This window comes from Hyperolius riggenbachi, chromosome 8 (assembly GCF_040937935.1).
Source record: "Hyperolius riggenbachi isolate aHypRig1 chromosome 8, aHypRig1.pri, whole genome shotgun sequence".
In the NCBI taxonomy this organism is placed as follows: Eukaryota; Metazoa; Chordata; class Amphibia; order Anura; family Hyperoliidae; genus Hyperolius; species Hyperolius riggenbachi.
Genome location: NC_090653.1, coordinates 281,321,350 through 281,348,499, shown reverse-complemented (window position 1 = coordinate 281,348,499; position 27,150 = coordinate 281,321,350). Strand labels below are relative to the sequence as shown.

The following is a 27,150-nucleotide window of genomic DNA, read 5'->3' as shown; positions in this document are numbered from 1 at the left end:
CAAGCATCGTTTGCATTATCGCGCTCCTGTACCCTCATTGCAAGATCTCAGAAATGCCAGTTGTCTGAAAAATGGATATGGGTCTTTAGGCAGGGCTGTGGAGTCAGTTGGAGTCGGAGCCATTTTGGGTACTTGGAGTTGGTGGTTTCATAAACTGAGGAGTCTGAGTTGGAGTCAGATGATTTTTGTACCGACTCCGCAGCACTGCCATTAGGGTAGGGAGTAGAGGCAGTAGGGTGTGAAGACCTTTGTTTGGGGTATTCAGACTTTTGCACGCTGTCATCCTCCGCTCGCCTGTCGCGGTTCAGGCGTCACATGGCTGTCTCCAGGCTGAGATTGTATTTGGAATATGTCTTGTCTATTCTTGTTATATAAATGCAGGAGCAGCAGGCTGGATCTTGGCTCACACGTGAGTTCAGAACATGCAGAGAGCGCAGCCAAAAAGATTGCTGAACAGTGGCGGGAACCTCTTCCACCCACCCTGTGCCCCCTCCAACCGATGGGGTGTTGATATACAGAACAAACTGGAAGAACCAGTTACATCTGCAAATTAAAACAAGGAATGTAACTTTGTTGGTTGCTTTGTAGCCAGTTTGAGCTCAGTTGGTTATACAGACTCCGTAGGGATAGCTGGGCAGGTTGGACCAGAGAACAGGCAAGTGTCGCAGTATTCCTTAGTCTGAGGCCTCTTGCACACTACATGAGACTCCATTATTATTATTTTTTTTTAATCTGATCTGATTTTGGATGGATTCCAATTAAAAAAAAAACCTATTGCATGCTGCGAAGATATTTTTTTAATCGGAATCCAAAATCGGATCCAGAATTGCATGTAATGTGCAGGAGGCCTGAAGCTGATGGTTCTGATTTGTTCTGCACAAGGCAGGTCGCACATTGGAATTGTTATCTGTGTGATCGGTTGGAACAGGAGACCATGCGCACCTCAGGTGAGATGCTGCGTACACCCCTGACACAAGCCTTGGTCCTTGGGTGGGGCGCCACGCACACCCCTGGTCCCTGGGGTAAGGAAGCCTTGTGCACCCCTGTTCCGTGGGTGGGATGCCTTGCGCACCCCTGGTCTGAGGGTGGGATGCCTTGCGCACCCCTGGTCTGAGGGTGGGGTGCCTTGCGCACCCCTGGTCTGAGGGTGGGGTGCCTTGCGCACCCCTGGTCTGAGGGTGGGATGCCTTGCGCACCCCTGGTCTGAGGGTGGGATGCCTTGCGCACCCCTGGTCTGAGGGTGGGATGCCTTGCGCACCCCTGGTCTGAGGGTGGGATGCCTTGCGCGCCCCTGGTCTGAGGGTGGGATGCCTTGCGCGCCCTCGGTCCTTGGGCGGGAAGCCTTGCGCGCCCCCGGTCCTTGGGCGGGAAGCCTTGCGCGCCCCCGGTCCTTGGGCGGGAAGCCTTGCGCGCCCCCGGTCCTTGGGCGGGAAGCCTTGCGCGCCCCCGGTCCTTGGGCGGGAAGCCTTGCGCGCCCCCGGTCCTTGGGCGGGAAGCCTTGCGCGCCCCCGGTCCTTGGGCGGGAAGCCTTGCGCGCCCCCGGTCCTTGGGCGGGAAGCCTTGCGCGCCCCCGGTCCTTGGGCGGGAAGCCTTGCGCGCCCCCGGTCCTTGGGCGGGAAGCCTTGCGCGCCCCCGGTCCTTGGGCGGGAAGCCTTGCGCGCCCCCGGTCCTTGGGCGGGAAGCCTTGCGCGCTCCCGGTCCTTGGGCGGGAAGCCTTGCGCGCTCCCGGTCCTTGGGCGGGAAGCCTTGCGCGCCCCCGCTCCGTGGGCCGGGATGCCATGCGCGCCCCCGCTCCGTGGGCCGGGATGCCATGCGCGCCCCCGCTCCGTGGGCCGGGATGCCATGCGCGCCCCCGCTCCGTGGGCCGGGATGCCATGCGCGCCCCCGCTCCGTGGGCCGGGATGCCATGCGCGCCCCCGCTCCGTGGGCCGGGATGCCATGCGCGTCCCTGCACCTCAGCTGGAATTGCGCTCTCTCTTGGGGGGCGCCGCACCTGCTGCTGGGCAATGCTTTGGGGGCACACTTGGTATTGGCTGCTATGGGCAGAATGTAGTATTGTTTCCAGTTACTCTGTGACAGATCCATTGAAAGTTCCTGCATTGGTATAAGTCCTTTTTTTTTCTTTAATTCCCGTTGTCTTGGCGGATGACCCCCGCTGATGTACAGGCAGCTCAGTGATTGATGACTGAGGTGAAACGAGTGAAGTGCTGCTAGCTGTATCAGCCAATCAGGTGTCGCCTTTCCTTTCATTCTGGAGGATTAGCGCTGTCTGTGTCTTGTCAAGGAGTGCGCGACATCTGCTGCCATTTCAGGATCGCTCATTGTCACTCCGCTCACGTCTGCCTCTGACTCTGCTTCCAAAAATATCATTTCTGCAGCTGCTGCGTCCAGCCGTCTCCGGGCGGCTCTGAGGAAGTGACACTGTGACATGCCTGTCTGCAGCTTCCCTCATACGCTCCTGTGTGCCTCTGTCACATCTGTCTGCAGCTTCCCTCATACGCTCCTGTGTGCCTCTCTCACATCTGTCTGCAGCTTGGCTGTGAATGTCCACCTCGCTCCTGTCTGCAGCTTCCATCCTGTGTGCCTCTCTGTCACACCTGTCTGCAGCTTCCCTCATACACTCCTGTGTGCCTCTCTGTCGCGTCTGTTTGCAGGTTGTCTGTGAATGTCCACCCCGCTCCTGTCTGCAGCATCCCGTTCAGGATACCCACTTTTACGTTAATTATCCTGACTTCAGCATCAGAACCCCTTCCTATAGTTAAACAATGCTGTATATTGGCGTGTATAGCCCCACCCTCTCATTGATGTTTAGCCTAGACTCTTTATTATGCGGTTTTCTCCTTACCCCCGGGAGGCCAGGTATTTTCATTGGCTTTAAAACTCTCTGTAAACGAACATTCTGCAGAGATCACCTGACAGGACTAAAGATGTCTCCACCCTATGATAAATTTCAGAATGTTAATCAGGAAGAGGATAGATTTTACAATTGGATAAATAATTTATAAATGAATATAATAGTATTTTACAAACAAACCTGAATGACTCCATTTGAATTAACTGAAAGTATAACCTTATGTTTTAAAGAGAACCCGAGGCGGGTTTGAAGAATATTATCTGCATACAGAGGCTGGATCTGCCTATACTGCCCAGCCTCTGTTGCTATCCCAAACCCCCCTAAGGTCCCCCTGCACTCTGCAATCCCTCATAAATCACAGCCGTGCTGCTGACAAACAGCTTGTCAGAGCTGGCTGTGTTTATCTCTATAGTGTCAGTCTGCTGCTCTCCCCGCCTCCTGCAGAACTCCGGTCCCCGCCTGCATCCCTTCCCTCCCTGCTGATTGGAGGGAAGGGACGGGGGCAGGGACCGGAGCTATGCAGGAGGCGGGGGAGCAGCTGAGACTGACACTACAGATGTAAACACAGCCTCACAGCACGGCTGGGATTTATGAGAGATTGCAGAGTGCAGGGGGACCTTAGTGGGGTTTGGGATAGCAACAGAGGCTGGGCTGTATAGGCAGATCCAGCCTCTGTATGCAGATAACATTTTTTAAACACACCTCTGGTTCTCTTTAAGACTATTGACAACTCAAATAGTGACATATAGTGACAACACACCAATAGTTTCCCTAAAAAACATATACAAATTTGTTGAGGGACTTTATAATGGATGGTGTATTGTACTTGTGGAGGTGTTGCTCACAACAGGTGGTGCTTGGCATCCTGTAATAGTGTAGAGAAGCAGTTCTGTTGGAATCAGTAGAGGTTCTGACCTGAAAGTGTTAGAAACTGGCTGTAATGGTTTTGGTGGGTCTGGTAAAGACTGAAAGGGTTCTGTTGGGATCAGCAGAGGACCTGACCTGGAAGGGTTTAGAAGAATCTGGTTGTAATTGTGCTGGTGGATCTGGTAAATACTGAAATAGTTCTGTTGGGATCAGTAGAGGACTTGACCCAGAAGTGGTTGGAGGAAGCTGGCTGTAATTGTTCTGGTGGGTCTGGTAAATGCTGAAATGGTTCTGCTGGGATCAGTAGAGGACCTGACCTGAAAGTGGTTGGTAGAAGCTGGCTGTAATGGTTCTGGTGGGTCTGGTAAATGCTGAAATGGTTCTGTTGGGATCAGTAGAGGACTTGACCTGGAAGTGTTTGGAAGAAGCTGACTGTGAGGGCCTGTTTCCACTTGTGCGTTGCGATCCCGTAGCGGAAAACACGTCAACGAATCCGCATGCGGGTGCTGATTCGTTTGCGTTTCCATGCGGATTTTCACGCGGAAACGCTCGCGGTTTGCGCTATGCGATATCAACCATGTCAATGCCGGCAAGCATTGACATGGGTTTTCACGCAGAAACGCTGGGAAAACCGCAAGACTAACATGCTTGCGGTTTTCCTATTACATTAGCGGCGTTTCGTGTGAGGCATGTGAATTCTGACGGCTCTGCCGTGCAGATTTTTTTCTGCACGGCAGACCGCACAGAATTCCTGACAAGTGGAAACAGCCCCATCCACTTGTATTGGTTATGCGCTCTAGTGGAAACGGGCCCTGGTGGGTCTCGTATGGTCATGATCTTCACATCCATAACAAGTATAGCCAGGTCAGGTCCTCTACTGTTAGGATCAGTAGAGGACCTAACTTGGAAGAAGCTGACTGTAATGGTTCTGGCCGATCTGATAAAGACTGAAATGGAAACGCTAGTGCACATGACAGGTGGGAGCCCCGAGCACTGCTACTACTCGGGACCCCCAAACCAGCATTTAACTCAGCCTCTGCTTAATTAAGCACTGCAGACTAGATTATTTGCACTTCTTATTGGCTGACTGGCAGTTTGCGGACTATATATAAGTGGCAGAGTACTGTCTGGGGGTGAGCATTCCTTCTGTATTTGGAAAGACCGAAATGGTTCTGTTATCAGTAGAGGACTTGACCTGGAAGTGTTACAAAAAGCTGGCTGTAATCATTTTGGTGAAGACTGAAATGGTCCTGTTGGGATCAGTAGAGAACTTGACCTGTAGGTGTTTAGAAGAAGTTGGTTGTAATTGTTCTGGTGGGTCTGGTACATGCTAAAATGGTTCTGTTAGGATCAGTTGAAGACCTGACCCAGAAGCCGTTTGGAAGAAGCTGGCTGTAATTGTTCTGGTGGGTCTGGTAAATGCTAAAATGGTTCTGTTAGGATCAGTTGAAGACCTGACCCAGAAGCTGTTTGGAAGAAGCTGGCTGTAATGGTTCTGGTGGGTTTGATAAAGACTAAAATGGTTCTTTTGGGATCAGTAGAGGATCTGACCTAGAAGTGTTCAGAAGAAGCTGGCCTTGTTGTTTAATTCTCTACAGGTTTCTCTCATTAAGCGCTGATCGTATCCATCTCTTCCTCCCTCCAGGACTCTTCCAGGCTGGGAATAGATGAGACATGATCAAGTAATTATAGGTTCCTTCCTTGCCTTTAATATTATTCAAATGAGGCTATTAAGTAGCATATCCCTCGCTGGCCTCTGGCGATGGCCTGACCTTGACGGTCCTCTGAGAATCATCTTCGTATATAATCTCCATGGCGGGGCAGAGAGATGTCTATTCACAGGGGGGAGGGGAGATGGGGGACGCCAGTCTCGCTGTGCCATTTGCTGGTACCGCCGGAATGCTGAAAAACAGATGGAAATCAGAGTTCACTAACTGAACTTAAGGTGTTCACTTATACAGAACATGGCTATAAAAGCCGTGTATGATTAACTTGCATGGACTGGAAGTCGTATAGTTGCAGGAGCTTGAAGGGTACAGCTAAAGATCACACCAGGGACTCTACTTAAAGGACCACTCCCGCGAATCAATTAATTTTCAACCATCCAACAGTAGCTATATCTACTTATCAAATATTACTGCGCACAGTGTCCCGAGTGTCCCTTGAACTCCCGGCAGCACACTATAAATGAGAGTCAGATCCCAAATGCAAGTCCAGTAATGATAGCAGCGCCAATAGAGTCTTCTTACAAGGGTCCTGGCACCTTAAATATAAACATACGAGAGGGGGTTCCTCCTAGCGAGTACCGCTTGGTTACTTCACCCCTGTGCTCAAAAAAGGGAAATGGAAGTGCAAGGGCTATCACCAAGTGGGAGAAGGGAGATGACACCCCCCCCCCCCCCCCCGCTTTGGGAGAGCAGGGGAAAGCGGGGGGGGGAGTGTGTCAACTCCCTTCTCCCACTTGGTGATAGCCCTTGCACTTCCATTTCCCTTTTTTGAGCACAGGGGTGAAGTAACCAAGCGGTACTCGCTAGGGGGAACCCCCTCTCGTATGTTTATATTTAAGGTGCCAGGACCCTTGTAAGAAGACTCTATTGGCGCTGCTATCATTACTGGAGTAGCTATATCTAGTACATAGGAGCCTTGCTGTGTTTCTCTGCTTCCTCTCACACGGCCAGGCTAGCCTCTGCTTCCTCTCACACGGCCAGGCTAGCCTCCTCTGCTTCCTCTCACACTGCCAGGCTAGCCTCCTCTGCAGCCTCTCACACTGCCAGGCTATGCTGCTTCCTTCCTCTCCCACTTCCAAACTATCCTCCTCTGCTTCCACTCATACTGCCAGACTATCCTCCTCTGCTTCCTTCCACTGCCAAAGTGAGAGGCTGCAGAGGGGGCTAGCCTGGCAGTGTGAGAGGCTGCAGAGGAGGCTAGCCTGGCAGTGTGAGAGGCTGCAGAGGAGGCTAGCCTGGCAGTGTGAGAGGCTGCAGAGGAGGCTAGCCTGGCAGTGTGAGAGGCTGCAGAGGAGGCTAGCCTGGCAGTGTGAGAGGCTGCAGAGGAGGCTAGCCTGGCAGTGTGAGAGGCTGCAGAGGAGGCTAGCCTGGCAGTGTGAGAGGCTGCAGAGGAGGCTAGCCTGGCAGTGTGAGAGGCTGCAGAGGAGGCTAGCCTGGCAGTGTGAGAGGCTGCAGAGGCGGCTAGCCTGGCAGTGTGAGAGGAAGCAGAGGAGGCTAGCCTGGCAGTGTGAGAGGAAGCAGAGGAGGCTAGCCTGGCAGTGTGAGAGGAAGCAGAGGAGGCTAGCCTGGCAGTGTGAGAGGAAGCAGAGGAGGCTAGCCTGGCAGTGTGAGAGGAAGCAGAGGAGGCTAGCCTGGCAGTGTGAGAGGAAGCAGAGGAGGCTAGCCTGGCAGTGTGAGAGGAAGCAGAGGAGGCTAGCCTGGCAGTGTGAGAGGAAGCAGAGGAGGCTAGCCTGGCAGTGTGAGAGGCTGCAGAGGAGGCTAGCCTGGCAGTGTGAGAGGCTGCAGAGGAGGCTAGCCTGGCAGTGTGAGAGGAAGCAGAGGAGGCTAGCCTGGCAGTGTGCGAGGAAGCAGAGGGGGCTAGCCTGGCAGTTTGGGAGGCTGCAGAGGAGGATAGTCTGGCAGTGTGATAAGCTGCAGAGAGATTTTGTTGTCTCACAACACAATTGCTTGAGGATCAATCTGCCCAACAACCTTTTTATGGCCATACAGTCTGCGATTGGCGGAGCTACATGGTCTGTCCCATAGGAGGAAGATGAGGAGAAGCCATCAGAAAGCCAAGAAACGGGCTGGATAAAAGCTATCCTAGGTGGTTTTCTATATGCAGGGGATATCGCTGCAACCAGCAGAATATACTGTAGCATGTGCATCCTTGAAGATTGGAAGAAGAAGCAGACTGAGTCGTGACGCTGTGAAGTTTCAGAACAAGCAGATAGAGGTGTGACGATGTGATGTGAGCGGAGTCGTGCCTTCTCGCAGTCTTCCTGATAAAAGCCAAGACAAATGAGGGCCATCAGGCTGCCAACTTCAGCAGCTGCTGCTAAAGAAGGACCTCCTGACCTTGAAAAATATGAACCATCCTCTGGAGAAGTGACACCATGACCTGCAGGTAGCAATTCTGCCACGTTAGCAGCCAGGTGCGACATACATGCCAAAGAAAATGACAAGTCTGACTGTTATAGTGGGAGTTACGGCAGGGGGCTCCCACCCCAACAACTAGACTAACATGGTGCAGATGCAATACTCAAGGGTACTCAATGCCAAGCTGCTGCAGCTAAAGCAAATAACATTTTGGAATGCATTAAAAGTGAAATAAAAACTCAGGATGCTAGCATAATACTGTCCCTGTTTAACTCTCTTGTAGTGCCACATCTGAAATATTGAATTCAGTTCTGGGCACTGCGTTATGGGAGGGACATCAGTTTTTTAGAGCAGGTGCAGAGATCAGCAACTAAATGGATTAGGGGCATGGGAGGTCTCAATTACCAAGAAAGGTTAGATAAACTGGTCTTATTTAGTCTGGAGAAAAGACGCCTTAGAGGACATCTAATTTACATGTAAAAATACGAGGGGTGCTTACGTGCTTTCCTTGTGTTGAAAGACATTGGTGGCTATAATTACTAGGTAATGCCCAGTGGTGGTGTTCCAGGGATTTTATCTGATTGCCATCTGGAGTCTGGAAGGAATTCTTTTCCCTTTTGGGGCTAATTGGACCATGCCTTGTAATGCTGGGAATACACGTTTCGTTTTTGCCTTCGTTTAAACCTTCGTTTCGATTGTGCCTTTTGTCCTTTTCGATCCCGAAATAATCGACCGTACGGTTAATATCACCACCCAAGGTTTCGTTTTTTTTTTCGATTCTGCTGGTTTCGTTTTTCCAATGATCGAAGGCTGCAAAGAAACGAAACGTAGTACAGGGACGGACGGCATAAACGAATATATAATCGATCTGAACAGCCATCAAGCCTACCAATGGCTCGATTAGATGGATAAAGAGAGATAATATCAAACATGTTCGATCACTAGTCGTTCGTTTTTGGGGTCTATTAATCGAAACTATAATGAGATTATGACTATTTTCACATACGTTTTCAACACTCGATTCGTTTACCGAACGAATCGAAGGCTAAAACGAAGGCTAAAACGAAACGTGTATTCCCAGCATAAGGGTTTTTCGCCTTCCTCTGGATCAACAGGGATATGTGAGGGAGCAGGCTGGTGTTGTGCCTTATTTTCTGGTTGAACTTAATGGACGTATATGTGGTGTTTTGTGTGTTTGTTTTTTAACCCATGTAACTATTTAACTACAATGCCATAACTGACCAGTGGTTGAGAATAAACTCCAAGCAGAGAATATACTTATGTGCCCCAGAACACTTTGTTGTTGTTCAGCCATGTCTGACTCTTTGTGACCCCATCAGTGTTCTCCCCAGAAATGTTTGCAAGCCGGGTGGCATGAAAATGTAGCCGGGTGGGAACAACAGAGGAATACAGGGTCGGCACAACTCTGGTGCAACTCTGCTTACATCGTAGGAGGAAGATGAGGAAGCTAGCTGATGACAGCCGGGTGCTCACCTAAATAAGCCGGGTGGAGCACCCGACTAAAATGGCCTGGGGAGAACACTGCCAATGGACCACAGAATGCCAGGTCCCTCAATCCTCTACTGCCTCTTGAAACTTGTCCAAGCTCATGTTTGCTGCTTCCATAATATTATTCTGCCATCTCCTTTTCTGCCACCCCCTCCTCCTTTTTGCCCTCAATATTTCCCAGCATCAGGACTACCATGGACAAGGTCTCCTCCTGTCTATCAGCCATCTCCTCCTGGATGTCCGCTAGGATCCTGAAACTAAATCTACACAAAACGGAATTTATGATCTTCCCACCCCGGCCATCCATGAACCTCCCATATGTGCATGTCACTGTTAACCACACTACCATTCGCCCAACCTCTCAAGCTCGCTGTCTGGGTGTCACCCTGGACTCCTCACTCTCCTTCACTCCTCACATCCAAAACCTCACAAAGTCCTGCAACTTCCACCTTCGTAACATCTGTAAGATTCGCCCTTTTCTGACCTCTGCCACCACCAAACTCCTCATCCATGCCCTCATAATTTCCCGCCTTGACTACTGCAATGCCCTGCTGTCTGGTCTCCCTATGACCCGGACAGCCCCACTGCAGTCCATCATGAATGCGGCAGCAAGAATTATCCACTGCTCCCATCACTCCACCATGGCGGATCCCCTCTGTGAATCCCTCCACTGGCTTCCTATCCAGTCCAGAATCCGATTCAAGATACTGTGTCTGACCTACAAATCTGTCCACAAAACCTGTCCAACCTACATTTCCGATCTTACTCAGAGGTACACACCTAGCCGCTCACTCCGTTCTTCCAATGAACTTCGCCTAACCGCCCCCCGCATCACCCAGTCCCATGCACGCCTCCAAGTCTTCTCAAGAGCTGCTCCACCACTATGGAACTCCCTACCTCCACCCATTAGGGCAGCCCCCTCCTTCAACACCTTCAAGAAAGCCCTCAAAACTCACCTTTTCACTCTGGCCTACTACCCCTCACAAGTGCTCTAAACCCACAGCTGAACTCTGGACCCCTACCTTTCGTGTCCTTACCTCTTCCTTTTAGATTGTAATCCTTTGGGCAGGGTCCTCCTCCTTTTGTTTCCTACCTAATCATGCACCTCCATTACTATGTATCCATGCTATGCATCTGAGTGAACCTAACTTGCCTAATGTCCATGCTCCCCTCCAGTGACTAAGCATTACCTGGTACTCATACTGTGCTGCATGATCTGGTCTTTCTTGTATTTATATATTGTCATTTTGCTGTATGTCACCCCTAAATATTGTCTGTAACCATAACTAATGTCCAGCGCTGCGTAATATTTTGGCGCTTTTTAAATTAAATAAATCAGGCTCTTCTCCGATGAGTCCTGCCTTCTCATTGTCTGTCCAAAGTATTTTCAGCTTCAGCATTAGGCCTCTTGCACACTGCATGCATTTCCGATTCCGTTTTTTTAATCGGTTTTTACCTCCGATTCCGATTTTTAATCTTTACTGCATGCTGCATTTTTTTGATCCGTTTTTCTGTTGAATGTATTCAGGGAAAATCGGAATTGAGAATCGGAATCAGAATCAGAAAACGGATTTACAGTGTGCAGGGAGCCTTACTCCTTCCAACAGTCAGGGTTAATTTCTTTAACCCTCCTGGCAGTAACCCCGAACTATGTTCGGGGTAAGCCGCGCAGGAGGATTTCTCGGGCCGTGCTGGGCCGATTTTTTTTTTTTTTTTTTTTTTTTTTTTTTTTTTTTTTTTTTTTTTTTTTTTTTTTTTGCAACACGCAGCTAGCACTTTGCTAGCTGCGTGTGCACTCCGATCGCTGCCGCTCCGCACCGATTAGCCGCCGCTCGCCGCGAGGAGGGTTAAAAGAAATGTAAAGTTGCAAAGTTACGTTTCTTACCTGCGGCTTTTTCCAGCCCCTTAAAGTCCACCTGGTCATTCAGCGCTGCTCCGTTCTTACGATGTCTCCCTCTGAACCCTGCATGCACAGTACCGTGCCGCTCGCCTTTCTTCAGCGCTCTTCCTTGGCCGGAAGCATCCTGCGCTTGCACATTAAGTAAAAATTGTTACTGCTTATGCGCAGATCGGGAAGGCACACAGCTAGTTTACGGAGGAGGATACCGGGGGAACGGAGCAATGCAGAATGACAGTGAGAGACCAGGAGGACTTCAGGGGGCTGGAAAAAGCCCCAGGTAAATGACTGACAACATTCTTTCACTTAAAGAGACACTGTAACATCAAAAACGTCCCCTGGGGGGGGGGGAGGGTACTCAACTCGGGTGGGGGAAGCCTCAGGTTCCTAATGAGGCTTCCCATGCCGTCCTCTGGCCCACGGGGGTCTCGCTGCAGCCCTCCAAACAGCCGGCGACAGACCCGATTGGCAATTCAATATTTACCTTTGCTGGCTCCAGCGGGGGCGCTGTGGCTGCATTCGGCTCCGAAGTAGACGGAAATACCCGATCTCAGTTGGGTCCGCTCTACTGCGCAGGCGCCGGAGACTTGCGCCTGCGCAGTAGAGCAGACCCGACGGCGATCGGGTATTACCGCCTACTTCGGAGCCGACAGCCGTCAGAGCGCCTGCGCAGGAGCCGGGAAGGTAAATATTGACGTCACCGATGTACGGAGGGCTGCAGCGAGACCCCTGAGGGACAGAGGACAGCGTGGGAAGCCTCATTAGGATCCTGAGGCTTCTCCCTCCCGAGGTGAGTACCCCCCCCCCAGGGGACGTTTTGACGTTACAGATTCTCTTTAAGACTCTTTAAGGTTTGGCTGACTGGATCTTCTTGCGTGTCCAAGGTGCACTCAGAAGACTTCTTCAGCACCCGATTCGAAGGTGTCAATTCTGCCATAATAGCTGACATGGATGAGGACCAACTCAAAGCGGAGAATATGCTTATCATTATGCCAGAACACTAGGGGTTCTCAAAATTGTGTGTGCAAAGGTTTTCGAAGTCTCTGAAGTTGCTGCATACAGAGGCTGGATCTGCCTATACAGCCCAGCCTCTGTTGCTATCCCAAACCCCCCTAAGGTCCCCCTGCACTCTGCAATCCTTTATAAATCACAGCCACGCTGCTGACAAACAGCTTGTCAGAGCTGGCTGTGTTTATCTCTATAGTGTCAGTCTGCTGCTCTCCCCGCCTTCTGCAGAACTCCAGTCCCTGCCTTCATCCCTTCCCTCCCTGCTGATTGGAGGGAAGGGACGGGGGCAGGGACCGGAGCTATGCAGGAGCGGGGGAGCAGCTGAGACTGACACTACAGATGTAAACACAGCCTCACAGCAGGGCTGTGATTTATGAGAGATTGCAGAGTGCAGGGGGATCTTAGTGGGGTTTGGGATAGCAACAGAGGCTGGGCTGTATAGGCAGATCCAGCCTCTGTATGCAGATAACATTCTTTAAACACACCTCGGGTTCTCTTTAAAGAGGAACGCCAGTGAAAATAACGTAATGAACAAAAGTGCTTAATTTTTACAATGATTTAGTCAGTGTTTGCTCATTGTAAAATCTTTCCTCTCCCTGATTTACACTCTGACATTTATCACATGGTGACATTTTTACTGCTGGCAGGTGATGTCAGTGGAAGGAGATGCTGCTTGCATTTTTGGCAGTTGCACACAGCTGTTATTTCCCACAATGCAACAAGGCTCCCACAGTGTAATGTCAGTACCTCAGTGCTGTGAGGTGCTGACATCACACTGTGGGAGGGGTTTTGCCACAAAATCAGCCATACAGAGCCCCCTGATGATCCGTTTGAGAAAAGGAATAGATTTCTCATGGAAAAGGGGGTATCAGCTGCTGACTGGGATGAAATTCAATTCTTGGTTTCTCTTTAAAGCAAATCTGAACTGAAAATTAAAAGTCAAAGTAAACGCTTTCCTTCTGTGTTGTCTACTCATCAATCTCTTTCTTCTCTCCCGCGCCGTTTGTCCACTGTGATCAATGGACATCTAAGTCCATTTTAAAAATGACAGTGACCCTGTAACCGATTTCTGGTCAGCACACTGTTAAACTGTTATATCACCCACTTGAGCCATAGGGAAACCTGGACATTACCTTGCACATCAGTTGTACTTTGTTATACCTGACAGCAACTGATCTATTTCATTTCTGACAAAATCTTGTCAGAACTGGAAGGGATTGTTGTTAGAAGAAAATGGGGAGCTTCTGAGAGGAACTGGCAGCGAGGTAAGTATGTGATATTGATTTGCAGGTACATCATGTGTTTGTCTTTAAATAATTTTACTCACTTCAGGTTCCCTTTTTAATGAGGCGGAGTTCACTTTAAATGATACTTGAAGCGAAAGTGATATGGAGGCTGCCATATTTATTTCCTGTTAAACAATACCAGTTGCCTGGCTGTCCTGCTGATCTCTTTGGCTGCAGTAGTATCTGAATCACACACCAGAAACAAGCATCCAGGTAATCCGGTCACACTTCAGTCAGAGCACTTGATCTGCATTCTTATTCAGGGTCTATGGCTAAAAGTATTCGAGGCAGAGGATCAGCAGGACAGCCAGGTAACGTGTTTTGTTTAAAAGGAAATGAATACGGCTGCCTGTTTAGCGTTCACAGTTCGGATGTCCTTAGAGGACACTTCTATGCAGATTTCTGTGTAACTTTGGTTAAAGTAGTATTTTTAAATGGAAATCATGTCTTCCTCTGTCTCCGTCTGGAAGTCCCTGGTGGAGTCTTTCTTACATCGTTTTATTACGCCGCGTTCTTTGCCGGTTGCTTGCCGAGAAATATTAAAAAGAGGAAAAAAAGTCTGGTCTCCGCTGACTTCAAACCTGACTGCTAATGCGCCAGTGTTGGAATACCTTTACCTCCAGAATCCGGCTGGAGAAAATCTTAAAGCAGAAGTGTTCAGAGGTGTTTGTACCCCTTTTTGAAAAATTGCGGGTTTTTTTTTTTTTTTTTTTTGCTTCTTTTGTTAAATCAGAATCAAATAAAGGAAACAGATAAAGGGTTTAGGGTTGGGGACAGACCAATATGGGCACTGTAATGGTTAGAAATACATGTGAGGTTGGTTAGACGTGTTCGGGGGCTGGTGTTGGATGGTTGGGGAGTGTTGCGTTTAAGGGCTTGTACACACTATGTGCATTTGCTGATTTTTATTTATTTTAAGCGCTGGCAATTTTGCAAATCGCTCTAAAAGCGTTTGTGCAATAATTTCTTATGTGAGTGTTTACATGTGAGCGTTTGGATTTTCTTAAAGTCGCAAACGCGCTACCTGTACCATTTTCTGAGCATTTTTGGCTCAATGGAAGGTGTAGGGAAATCGCAACGTGCTTTAAAAACCGCTTTGTATTGCTATTTCCCCAGTGCCTTAATGAATAAAAACATTCTATTTTTTCATTTCCGGGTTAAAGAGTTCACTTCCTGACTGACTTCAGGAAGAGAAAAAAAATCACTCCTTAAAGCGCTTTTCTAAGCCGAAACCGCTCTGTAAGCGCTTGTAAAAGCGCTTTCAAAATCGCCCCATAAATCGCCAGCAATTGCGACAGCACTGGCGATTTATGATGTGAACAAGGTCGAAGTGTACCTGAGACGAGGGGGAGAAAAATGATACATCCTGTATCTGGGGCTTCCTCCAGGCTGACCGCTCCCTTGCCGTCCTCCTGCGCTGTCTGGATCGTCTCAAATTCGGCCCTGAGAGTCCTCCAGTCAGCGCAGTCCAGCCGCGTGCTCTCCCCTGTCTCCGGGAGCGTTCTGTGCTTGCGCAGTAGTACTGCACAGACGCAGAACGCCGACTGCGGGGGTACGGCCGCACATGCGCAGAGTGCCCCAGACCGAAGGACATTCAGGGTCAAATTCCAGAGGATCCAGCCAGCCGAGGAGGCCGGTGAGGGAGGTATCCGGCTGGAGGAAGCCCCAGGTATGTATACCTCCCCTTCTCAGGCTCCCTTTAAAGGGCAACTGAAGTGAGAGGGATATGGAGGCTGCCATATTTATTTCCTGTTAAACAGTACCAGTTGCCTGGCAGCCCTGCTGATCTATTGGGCTGCAGTAGTGTCTGAATCACACACCAGAAACCAGCATGCAGCTTATCTTGTCAGATCTGACAATGTCAGAAACATCTCATCTGCTGCATGCTTGTTCAGGGTCTATGGCTAAAAGTATTAGAGGCAGAGGATCAGCAAGATAGCCAGGCAACCGGCATTGCTTAAAAGGAAATAAATATGGCAGCCTCCATATCCCTCCTGCTTCAGATTCCCTTAGACTACTGTAGGAGGAAAAAAAGAGTTGAAGTTACCCGGGGCTTCTAACGGTCCCCCGCAGACATCCTGTGTTGGCGCAGCCACTCACCGATGCTCCGGCCCCGCCTCCCGTTCACTTCTGGAATTTCAGACTTTAAAGTCAGAAAACCACTGCGCCTGCGCGGCCGCGCCCTCCCTCCTGCTGACGTCACCAGGAGTGTATTGCGCAGGCACAGACCATACTGCGCAGTACACTCCTGGTGACACTTCACAGATGAGAGTCCTTCAGAGCCATGAAAGCTGGGCTGTCATTAGCAGAGAGTCTTGTCTCTCTGAGATGAATCATCCCCTGACAATAGATAACATAATAATGTGCTCATGAGAAGCCTGTGCAGAATGGTGAATCCAGGGGATGAGTATCCAGTATTTATCCCGCAGAGGGACTGAAAAGCGTCTCCCATTCATCATTTATTACACATGAAATGATTGTTCAGCCGATCATCAGCTCTGCACTATCTCCACGGACTCTCCTTCCCCGGCTGCAATGTAAAATACTCTCATCCATCATGAGGAGAGGTGTGCGGAATGTGAGATGTGATCTGTGCATAGCGGAGCACTGAGGGTGTATTCTGCTGCCATTCTTATTATTACTATTATTTAGTATTTATATAGCGCCGACATCTTCCGCAGCGCTGTACAGAGTAAATACTCATGTCACTTAAAGGGGCCGTACACCTAACGATTTTCCCACCGATATACAGCAGATTCGATCATTTTGATCGAATCTGCTGTGAAATTGTTGCGTAAACGCTGATTGAATGATCGACTTCCGTCCGAAATCGATCATTCCCGTCAATCCGTCCGTGCAGAAGATTTCACTTGATCGTCGGGAGTGCGTCGATGGCGGTGTTCGAATGACAGACGCTAGCGGCAATACATTACCTGTTCCGCCGGCGCGTCACCGCTGCCCTTTCTCCGCTAGGTTGGTATCCCCGCCCACCCCGCACAGCTTTACTGGGAGATATCCGGATAGAACTATCCGGGTATCTCCTGAATTCGGATTTGAGCAACCCTGGGTCCTATGTCTGTGTATGTATCGTAGTCTAGGGCTAATTTAGGGAAAGCCAATTAAGTCATCTGGGATCTCCCATGCAGACACTGGGAGAATGTACAAACTCTGTGCAGATTGTGCCCTGGCTGGGATACAAATTGGTTGTTTGTTTAGCTAGTTGGACTGCGTGGACAGGGCCAGTTCTCTCATGAAGCAAGGTGAAACATTTGCATCAGGAGCAGAGATTACAGCATGTTTGACTGCATGCTGTTAGTGTAAAAACATTACAGAGTAGGAGGAGAAGCGGGAGGAGAGAAAGGTGAAGAGGTCACCATTGGGGAAAAGCAGCTTGTTGTGCTGTGTGAAGAGTCTGGCAGTGAGTGAGGAGGGGGGAGGCAGGAGAGCAGCATTGGGGAAAAGCAGCTTGTTGTGCTGTGTGAGGAGTCTGGCAGTGAGTGAGGAGAAGGGAGGAGAGCAGCATTGGGGAAAAGCAGCTTGTTGTGCTGTGTGAGGAGTCTGGCAGTGAGTGAGGAGGGGGGAGGCAGGAAAGCATCATTGGGGAACAGCAGCTTGTTGTGCTGTGTGAGGAGTCTGGCAGTGAGTGAGGAGGGGGGAGGCAGGAGAACAGCAGTGTGTCATGTGACTTGCACAGCAGAAGGGAGGAGGTGACACTGCTGTCCTGACTGAGGAGGAATGGAGTGGCTGAGGGTGAGCCGTTTGTTTGTCATAAACTCACAGCCAGCCTATGTGCCATTGTGTTGAGCTGCAGCATGTCATGTGAGAACATTAAATGAAGCAGAGTGAATTATTGTTGTTGGGTGTTATGCGATCATTCGGGAAGCGGGGGGGGGGGGGTTGCATCCTCCACAAGTTTGCCTCAGGCAGCAAAAAGTCTACAACTTGCCTTGCGCGTAACTGGTCGTCGTGCGGTTGGTCGTGTGCTTTGTTGGACGTGTGTACGCACCTTTGCACAGCACTGTAGCCGCTTATAATGGTAATCAGATGTGAGAAGGTTTACACAGTAATTAGGGGGTTATGAAGCGATCAGACTGTCTCCTGTCATTCTCTGCAATTTTTTTTTTAATCTCTCTCTTATCAGCTGGGCTTAACCCTCTGTGTGAATTAGCCTTTGCTTATTGAAGCATCAGCACAATCCTTTTCTCAAAGCATTGCTTGTTGTTTTTGAGTTGTTTTTTTTTGTTTGTTTGTTTTTTTTAAAGTGGACCTGAACTCAGAACTTCCTCTCTGCTCTAAAAGATAAGCAGCAGCATAAAATCGTTTAAGAGAAACCTTTCGTTGTTACAGCTGATACAAATCCTGCAATACATCTGCAGTGTGTCTATTTCCGGCTTTCATCCTGTGCTTTCCAATGAACTTGTATGCCAAGGCAGTCAGCTGACACGGGAGAGATAGAATTACAAATTGTGATTAGTCACAGATGAGGGGGGGATTAGACAGGCTAAACCCTCTAAATACATACAGGGTGCAGTTCTCTGTTTTTCCTTCTGTCCTGTGCAAGAGTTCAGCTCCACTTTTAAGTGAGTTCACTTATAACAGTATAAGACATTAGACTATGACTATGGTAGGATTAGATTGTGAGCTCCTCTGAGGACAGTCAGTGACATGACTATGTACTCTGCAAAGTGCTGCAGGAGATGTCAGTGCTATATAAATGCATAATAATAATATGGTAGGACATTAGTCTATGACTATGGTAGGATTAGATTGTGAGCTCCTCTGAGGACAGTCGGTGACATGACTATGTACTCTGCAAAGTGCTGCAGGAGATGTCAGTGCTATATAAATGCATAATAATAATATGGTAGGACATTAGTCTATGACTATGGTAGGATTAGATTGTGAGCTCCTCTGAGGACAGTCGGTGACATGACTATGTACTCTGTAATGTGCTGCAGGAGATGTCAGTGCTATATAAATACATAATAATAATATGGTAGGACATTAGACTATGACTATGGTAGGATTAGATTGTGAGCTCCTCTGAGGACAGTCGGTGACATGACTATGTACTCTGTAATGTGCTGCAGGAGGTGTCAGTGATATATAAATACATAATAATAATAATAATAATAATATGGGAGGACATTAGACTATGACTATGGTAGGATTAGAGTGTGAGCTCCTCTGAGGACAGTCAGTGACATGACTATGTACTCTGTAATGTGCTGCAGGAGGTGTCAGTGATATATAAATACATAATAATAATATGGTAGGACATTACACTATGACTATGGTAGGATTAGAATGTGAGCTCCTCTGAGGACAGTCGGTGACATGACTATGTACTCTGTAATGTGCTGCAGGAGATGTCAGTGCTATATAAATACATAATAATAATAATAATAATAATAATATGGTAGGACATTAGACTATGACTATGGTAGGATTAGAGTGTGAGCTCCTCTGAGGACAGTCAGTGACATGACTATGTACTCTGTAATGTGCTGCAGGAGATGTCAGTGCTATATAAATACATAATAATAATATGGTAGGACATTAGACTATGACTATGGTAGGATTAGATTGTGAGCTCCTCTGAGGACAGTCGGTGACATGACTATGTACTCTGTAATGTGCTGCAGGAGATGTCAGTGCTGTATATAAATACATAATAATAATATGGTAGGACATTAGTCTATGACTATGGTAGGATTAGATTGTGAGCTCCTCTGAGGACAGTCGGTGACATGACTATGTACTCTGTAATGTGCTGCAGGAGATGTCAGTGCTATATAAATACATAATAATAATAATAATAATATGGGAGGACATTAGACTATGACTATGGTAGGATTAGAGTGTGAGCTCCTCTGAGGACAGTCAGTGACATGACTATGTACTCTGTAATGTGCTGCAGGAGGTGTCAGTGATATATAAATACATAATAATAATATGGTAGGACATTACACTATGACTATGGTAGGATTAGAATGTGAGCTCCTCTGAGGACAGTCGGTGACATGACTATGTACTCTGTAATGTGCTGCAGGAGATGTCAGTGCTATATAAATACATAATAATAATAATAATAATATGGGAGGACATTAGACTATGACTATGGTAGGATTAGAGTGTGAGCTCCTCTGAGGACAGTCAGTGACATGACTATGTACTCTGTAATGTGCTGCAGGAGATGTCAGTGATATATAAATACATAATAATAATATGGTAGGACATTACACTATGACTATGGTAGGATTAGAATGTGAGCTCCTCTGAGGACAGTCAGTGACATGACTGTGTACTCTGTAATGTGCTGCAGGAGGTGTCAGTGATATATAAATACATAATAATAATATGGTAGGACATTACACTATGACTATGGTAGGATTAGAATGTGAGCTCCTCTGAGGACAGTCAGTGACATGACTATGTACTCTGTAATGTGCTGCAGGAAATGTCAGTGATATATAAATACATAATAATAATATGGTAGGACATTACACTATGACTATGGTAGGATTAGAATGTGAGCTCCTCTGAGGACAGTCAGTGACATGACTATGTACTCTGTAAAGTGCTGCAGGAGATGTCAGTGCTATATAAATACATAATAATAATATGGGAGGACATTAGTCTATGACTTTAGTAGGATTAGAGTGTGAGCTCCTCTGAGGACAGTCAGTGACATGACTATGTACTCTGTAATGTGCTGCAGGAGATGTCAGTCCTGTATATAAATACATAATAATAGTGAATACAATACTTTTATCCCTGCACATCACATTTAGGAATGAGCTTGATATTGTTGAGCTGGTTTGGTTAGAGGCACTGTATCATCCTCGCAGTTTGTGCTGGTCGCGGCGTTAGACGTTGTTGTACCCCCAGCTGCATATGCCGGTTGGATCCGCAGTCCCGGCTCCGTCCAATCACGGCTGACACTGATCTTATTCCAGGAGTCTCTTGCAGAGTGGAACGCGCCGGGGGTGCATTTTGCAGGAATCTTGCTCCTGGCACGCTGCTCGTTGGACGTTTGCCTCGCAGCTCCCCCTCTTCACCCGCTGTCAGGGTTACCACGGATACCGCCATCTCCGCAGCGCTGAGCTCGCTGTCCCCATTTGTGTCGGCACGTGACGCCGCTGCTCTCTGTCCTGATAGATGAGAGCTGATGAATAATTATCGTCCTGGCGCTGGAAATATCAGAATGCGAAGCCGCCAAGTTCTTGTTTTTCTTCAGAGTAATAATAATAAAGTCTCATCAGCCGTTATTCTTCCCCCGACTTCAGCGCGCCGCTGCCAAGTCTTCAGCTTCCTCGGGAGGAGGTGATCCCTGCAGTCACTTAACACAACTTCTCTGTCATTGTCACTGATTATTGCTGCTGGAGGGGACACTGATATTACACCAAGCATGCACTGTACAGAGTACATAGTCATGCCACTGACTGCCCTCAGAGGAGCTCACACTCTAATCGGGGCCGGATTTAGGCCAAGGCCTTCTAGGCCATGGTCTAGGGCACCACAGGAGTAAGGGCACCAAAGCAGCAGGCTAAACTGGTGCAGCATTTGTAAGTTTGCAAATGCTGCATTGCAGGGAGGTCAGACAAGCGCCTGACCGCGGTACTCTGCTGCTAGCTGCCTGTGCAGCAGCCACCTTGCTCTCTGTGCACGTTTGCATTGTGGCCGGCGGCTATGGACTTGGGAAGCATTGGAGACAGAGGGGAAGAGGAAGCTTCTGCACTGGAGACCAGCTGAGAAATGAGTGATGGCTGCTGTGGTGTGAAGGCAGCTAGCTACCTATAGTAAAAGGGTGGGGGGGAAAGGAGAGATTAACCCTCCTGGCGGTTTATTAAAAATCCGCCAGGGGGCAGCAAAGTCTCGCTACATGATAGCCGCTGCTCAGCGGCATCCCCCCAGCCCCTCCGATCGCCGGAGGCGATCGGAGATCAGGAGATCCAGTTCAAAGAACGGGATCTCCCGGAGGGCTTCCCCCGCCATGGCGAAGGGCGGCATGACGTCACCGACGTCATTGACGTCATTGGGAGTCCCGCACTACCCCTCAGCGCTGCCTGGCACTGATTGGCCAGGCAGCGCACGGGGGGGGGGGGGGGGGGGCGTCACGGCGAAGCGAGCGGTGGGTAATCGGCGGCGAGCGGCGGCGATCAGAGGGCACACGCAGCTAGCAAAGTGCTAGCTGCGTGCTGCAAAAAAAAATTATAAAAATCGGCCCAGCAGGGCCTGAGAAATCCCCTTGCGCAGCATAGCCCGTGCTAAGCACGGGCTTACCGCCAGGGAGGTTAAGGGAGTCATCTGGCTACTTATACTGGAGTGAAAGGGGGAGGAGTCATCTGGCTACGTATACTAGAGGGAAGGGGAGGAGTCATCTGGCTACCTATACTAGGGGGGCATCAGGCTACCTAGACTAGAGGGAAGGGGGAGGGGTCATCTGGCTACCTATACTGAAGGGGGGGGGGCGGATGGTGACCGTGGCCTAGGGCGGTAAAGAGTACAAATTCGGCCCTGACTCTAATCCTACCATAGTCAGTCTAATGTCCTTCCATATTATTATTATTATTATTATTATGTATTTATACAGCACTGACATCTTCTGCAGCACTTTACAGAGTACATAGTCATGTCACTGACTGTCCTTAGAGGAGCTCACACTCTGATCCTACCATAGTCATAGTCTAATGTCCTCCCATATACATTTTTTTTCTAACATTCAAATTTCATGTAAATGTTCTGCAGCTTGAACTTTGACCAATACAAATCGACAGGAAGTTATTTACATGACATTTGAATGTTAGGAGAAATGATCTGCCTCTCTTTGATCATCCTACACACAAGCTAACAACCTCACAACCTACCATAGTCAAATGTTCATCATAGTCTAGGGCCAGTTTTGGGGAAAGCCAGTTTGTTTTTGGCATGTGGGAGGAAACCGGAGTTCCTGGGGGAGAACAGACACGGGGAGAACATACTAAGTGCATGCAGATAGTGCCTTGGCTGGAATTCAAACCAGGTTTCTAACCACTACACCACCACCGCATGCACTAGTCCAGGGGTAGGGATCCTATGGCTGGGGTACCAGATGTGGCTCGCATACAAATCAGTAGGGGTTGATACACTTATCTACACTGCTCAAGCAGCGCAGCTTAGTGTGGCAGCGCAAGGAACATTTTCAAAGTACTGCTGTAGCATGCACCCCTAACTTACTCACGCTACTCTAAAACTAACAGCTGCTCCAGTTGTCCCACTCTGGACCCTATCAGGTCCAGGGATTTTGTAGGACGAGATCCCTGCACTTTGATTGGCCCAATAGGCTGTGTGTCACTTGACAGGCAGCCTATTGGGCTAAAGTGTGGGGATCTCGTCCTACAAAGTGAATCAACCCCCAAGTCGGCTAGCTAATTGCACAAGCTGTTAGTTTGTATTTCTCCTGTCTGGCTCTCAGGGAAATTGCTGCTGAAACCCAAGAGAAGCTGAAGAACTGTCTGACCCTTCTGCTGCCCGGAGGATCAATTGTGTACACATCACCATGACAACTGGCAACAGGGACATGAGCCCTCTCCTGCGCATGCGCACTGTCCCAGTTTGAACATACAGTATGGCTCTCAGGGAAATACCGTACATTTTAAAATATGTGGCATTTATGGCTCGGTCAGTCAAAAAGGTTCCTGACCCCTGCACTAGTCTATGGAGTGCAGAGGAGGGTGAGCACAGAATAGTGGATAGGGGCCCTGTCCACATTTTGCAGAGGTGAACCATGATTTGCAGTTATTACTTTTTTTTTAGGACATTTTGGCTTGACGTCTGCACAGAGGTGCATTCTGGGAAGCAGGCAGTTGTTAATGTCAGGATTTACACAGAGGCTTTTCTAGATAAGCGTCGCGATCGTTGTCATACTGCAGCTTTCCCGCCCTGTGATTGGCTCGTGTCCCTGCCTTGCCGGGTTTGGTGGTACACATTCCGCTTATCACACGTTCTTTGATGTTCTTCAAATAGAATGGTTAATATAATTTCAGGTGGATGACAGAGGCTTGTCTTCCTTCAGATCAAAGCGGCGTCTTCCTCGTCTTGATGGGACGCAGCCGCGGCGCGGTGTCAGCGCTCGGATCTGATTATTGAGGTTCCTTCCTACTGATGTTTATCTATGGCAGCCGCAGCAGCGTCTAGCCTGCCACTATATTGTCACATTTTATAAAGATGCTCAGAATTTGTTTCTCATTAAAAAAGGAACCTGAGGTGAGAGACATGGAGGCTGCCATATGTATTTCCTTTTAAACCATACCGGTTGCCTGGCTGCTTTTTTTTCCTCCACCCTGAGCCTGTTTCGGTGTTACCGACAGGAAGGTTAAAGGACCACTCTGGCAAAAAGGTAAGCAGTTAAAAGGAACCTGAACGGAGTAAAATTATGTAAAATAAACACTGCAAATGAATATGACCTACTAACCTCACTGTCAGTTCCTCTGAGGCTCACCATTTTTTTTCTTACAGCAATCCCTTCCAGTTCTGACAATGTTTTTTGTCAGAACTGAAATATACCAGTTGCTGTCAGTTATATATCAGCAGCTGTCAGTTACAACTGAATGTGCAAGGTAATGTCCATGTTTCCCTATGGCTCACGTAGGTGATATTACAGTTTAACAGTGTGCTGACCAGGAGGCGGTTATGGGGTAATGGCCATTTTCAAAATGGAGGATGGAGCATTCCATTGATCACAGTGGACAAACAGGATGCAGGAGAGGAGAAAGGTAGAAGAGTAAACTACACAGGAGGTAAGCATGACATGTGTATGGTTACTTTGACTTTTTATTTTCAGTTCAGGTTCTCTTTAAAATTGTACAGAATCGACAGGTTTTGGACTAGTCCATCTTCTCATGGGGGATTCTCAGGTTTTTCTTTGTTTTGAAAAGCATTTCCTAAGCAACAATTGCTAAGTCTTAGGGCCTATTTCCACTTCACGCAGATTCTGGATGCAGAAAACTGACTCCAATGAATGCATATGGGAAATCTGCATCAGAAATCGCGTTTAGTGGAAACAGGCCCCTTGACATTCATTGAAGTCAGTTTTTCTGCATCCAGAATCCGCATGTCATGTAAACAGGCCCTAACTGCCAAAATAGTGTGGAAGGGAGTAGGAAGGCTGGCAAGTATCTTATTATTGTCAGCTAAACTGCTGTTGAGCACCAGGTGTAAATCCTATACTATTAAAGAGAAACTCCGACCAAGAATTGAACTTTATTCCAATCAGTAGCTGACACCCCCTTTTACATGAGAAATCTATTCCTTTTCACAAACAGACCATCAGAGGGCGCAGTATGACTGAGATTGTGGTGAAACCCCTCCCACAAGAAGCTCTGAGTACCGAGGTACTTCTGGCAGTTTTCTGTCTGTGAACCCTGTTACATTGTGGGAAATGGCTGTTTACAGCTGTTTCCAACTGCCAAAACAGCATACAGCAGCTACATCACCTACCAGCAGTAAAAATGTCACCATGTGATAAATGTCAGAATATAAATCGGGGATTTAAAATATTTTACAATGGGCAAACACTGACTAAATCATTTATACATAATTATTGTAAAAATGAAGCACTTTTTTTTTTATTACATTATTTTCACTGGAGTTCCTCTTTAAACCCGTGTCCCTGCGAACGCTCCTGTCCCTTTGTCCGTGGTTTTCGCTACTGCGCATGTGCAGCACAGGCGGCCGTTGGGACAGGAGGAGGATGGAGCCAGGGGGTGGGCATGCGCACTGACCTGCTGCAGTCGTGGGTGGGGGGTTGTGAGGGTGGCCTAGAGCCTGTTTTTAAACGGGCTTAGGTCTGCTAGTAACATAATAATACTCTCACTTTTTGGGTTGCACCTATTTGCAACCATGTTTTCGGCATGCAAGGGATTGTCCAGCATGGAGTAGGAAATATTTCCCAGACAGTAGCTCACCTGGGTGTATGTAGAATATTTACTGAGGTACTAAACTAAAATAACCACCTTGATATACTGGGGGGTTGGGGGCACCCAACATAAATGAGTTAAAATTGCTACTAAAAAAAGTATTAGAAGGTTTACCATTTCACTAAGATCAGCAGTCATTTAAATCTCAAAGTTTATTGTATGTAAATAAATTTGACTGTATGTAAAAATAAAACTGGACACCATGTTTCGCTGGTGCTACCTGCTTCTTCAGGGCAGTGACAGCATTGGTGTGAAAATTAAGTGGGCAGAAGCTATAAGCGGCTCAAAAGTAAACCTTTCCATTCCTAATAATGGTTTAGCTCCTTTTTCAATAGATGGGCCTCTGTGTAACTATAAACTGCAGGAGTATAGCCTGGCGTGACAGCGGTAATGTTCTCACGCAAGACCTATAAATATGCAGGAGCTCACTGCAAGAAAATAAACACAACTTAAGTATGTAATAAAAACAACAACAATAAGATATATACGTGTGGATATCGATACGCATCAGCTCCTGCCAACAGCGGCTCCAAACTGACGCCCTAATAAAATGCATCTGAAGCCATGTAAAGTGTGTACCATCAATTTTGACGTTCAGAAAAACGGTGCGTGGTAAAGTTTAGCAGGCCTGATCACCGTGGAAACGAGCATGGTGAATAAGCTGCTTGCAGTGCTGGTCAGGCCGTCACTGCCGACAATTTTACATCTGTATGGCGTCCCCGGTGCCTCTGCGAGATCTGCTTGCTGGATTGTCTTGACTGAGCGCATTGCTTCCCTCTTTACCCATCCCACTTGAAGACACACCCTTGTGCGTCACACCATCGTACCACCTCCTTATCACCAGAGCCGAGTCCCGATCCATGTGGAGCACCCGTTCTTGTGCGCGTGTATGCCCGGTCACATGATGAAAGGGACGTTCGAGTAGATTGTGGGCAGGGTCATGTGATCAGCTCTGTGCAGCAGAGGGAGGGAGTAGGCAAGGTCATGTGATCAGCTCTGTTCCCAAATTTTGCTACACTTGAGGCCTCTTGCACACTGCAAGCAAATCAGATTCAGATTCAGATTTTTAATCTGTTTTTACATCCGATTCCGATTCAGATTTTTAATCTTAACTGCATGCTGCGTTTTTTGATCCGTTTTTCTGTTGAATGTATTCAAGGAAAATCGGAAACGGAATCGGAATCGGAATCGGAAACGGAATCGGAATCGGAAAACGGATTTGCAGTGTGCAGGGAGCCTGACACTGAATTTTTGGCCTTTAGAAGTGAGACGTTTTGCGCCCACGAAATGTGTTGCCTTGTGCTAATAAACATTTTCACTGTAACTCTTTGAGGTGGTAAACCAACATTTTTTTTTTCTTTAATTTTAGTATTTTAAGCTTTTTATCCTATATGGGCGCCTCTTCTTCCCTGTTTTGATTCTTCAGCAAATGTTGTAATATTAGACCGCACTCTGCGCACATGGCCAGCATTAGATGCCATTAGTGTCTATCCAACGGGGAGAGGCGGCAACTCCGGACACCAAAGTATGACAGATTAGAGGGGAAGAGCGGGCAGCACGTTCCCTGCTACATTACAGATGGGAAATCCCAGGTCAGACAGGCTGCGCCTGGTTATTATGCGCGCCGGCGTCGGAGGCTCAGATGGCCGGTTTGGGCCGCCGCGTTTAATGTTTGCTTCTAGTT

General features: G+C 48.1%; 1 protein-coding gene across 1 annotated transcript in view; it reads left to right on the top strand.

Moving 5' to 3' along the window:
• Positions 1-27,150, top strand: part of LOC137527934 (carboxyl-terminal PDZ ligand of neuronal nitric oxide synthase protein-like) — a 134,849-nt gene that overhangs the window by 24,702 nt on the left and 82,997 nt on the right. The gene's annotated exons all lie outside the window — the stretch shown is intronic.